This window comes from Microtus ochrogaster, chromosome 15, assembly GCF_000317375.1.
Source record: "Microtus ochrogaster isolate Prairie Vole_2 chromosome 15, MicOch1.0, whole genome shotgun sequence".
In the NCBI taxonomy this organism is placed as follows: Eukaryota; Metazoa; Chordata; class Mammalia; order Rodentia; family Cricetidae; genus Microtus; species Microtus ochrogaster.
In genome coordinates, this window is record NC_022017.1 from 4,102,212 (window position 1) to 4,103,744 (window position 1,533).

The window sequence follows — 1,533 nt, forward strand, 5'->3', positions numbered from 1 at the left end:
CTGGGCAGCCAGCACTTTACCGGCTGAGCCCTCCAGTCTGTGTTCAGTTCTGCTGGGAAATCTCCTTGCCGACCTCCACAGCTGCCTGCACCAGCTTCTCTCAGCACTAGGACCCGCTTTCCCACATCCTTCTAACATCTGCTGGCTTTTTTTCTTGATGACAGCTCTTCTGACTGGGATAAAATGGAATCTCAAAGTAGTTTTAATTTGTGGTTCCTGACAGTTAAGAATACTAGACACGCTTTCCCATCTTGCAAGATGGCGCGTGAAAAAGGCGAGAAACCTGATACAAAAGAGAAGAAACCTGCAGCCAAGAAGGCTGGCGGTGATGCCCCTGCCGCTGGTGCAGCCAAAAAGGGTGACCCTAAGGCTAAAAAGCTCAAGAAGGGGAAGCCCCATTGCAGCCGAAATCCAGTCCTTGTTAGAGGAATTGGCAGGTACTCCCGATCTGCTATGTATTCCAGAAAGGCCGTGTACAAAAGGAAATACACAGCTGCGAAAACCAAGGTTGAAAAGAAGAAGAAAAAGGAAAAGGTCCTTGCCACTGTCACAAAATCAGTTGGTGGTGACAAGAATGGTGGTACCCGGGTGGTTAAGCTTCGAAAAATGCCCAGGTATTATCCTACTGAAGATGTGCCTCGGAAGCTGCTGAGCCATGGCAAAAAGCCCTTCAGTCAGCATGTGAGACGCCTGTGTGCCAGCATCACTCCTGGGACTGTCCTCATCATCCTTACCGGGCGCCACAGGGGCAAGAGAGTGGTTTTCCTGAAGCAACTGGGCAGTGGTTTACTGCTTGTGACAGGACCTCTTGCTCTCAACAGAGTTCCTTTGAGAAGAACACATCAGAAGTTTGTCATCGCCACCTCTACAAAAGTTGATATCAGCACAGTTAAAATCCCCAAACACCTGACTGATGCTTACTTCAAGAAAAAGCAGCTGCGTAAGCCCAGGCATCAGGAGGACGAGATCTTTGACACAGAGAAGGAGAAATAGGAGATGACAGAGCAGCGCAAGGCTGATCAGAAAGTGGTGGACTCGCAGATTCTGCCAAAGATCAAAGCTGTGCCTCAGCTGCAGGGCTACCTGCGCTCTCAGTTCTGTCTGACGAACGGGATGTATCCTCACAAACTGGTTTTCTAAATTGCTGACAACCTAATTAAACAACTTTATGTGTCAAAAAAAAAAAAAAAGAATACTAGACACGAGCTGGAGCGCACTCTGCTCTTGCAAAGGTCCCCAGCATCTGCCTGACACTCACAACTGTCAGCAACTAGTTCCGGTGAAACAGCACCCTCTTCTGGCCTCCACGGGCTCCTGCAGACACGGGGTGTACAGACACACATGCAGAAAAGCACTTATATACACAAAATAAGGCAGAGTTTGAAGTCAGCCTAGTCTGCAGTTCTGAGGAGTGAGTTCCAGGACAGCCAGAGCTGTTACACAGGAAAAACCCTGTCTCAATGCCCACCCCCCAATATAGGAAGGGAGGAAGGGAGGGAGGAAGGGAGGGAGGGAGGAAGGGAGGAAAGAACC

General features: G+C 49.4%; 1 pseudogene; it reads left to right on the forward strand.

Moving 5' to 3' along the window:
• Positions 1-238: 238 nt before the first annotated feature.
• Positions 239-1,198, forward strand: LOC101986281 (annotated as a pseudogene).
• Positions 1,199-1,533: the final 335 nt, after the last annotated feature.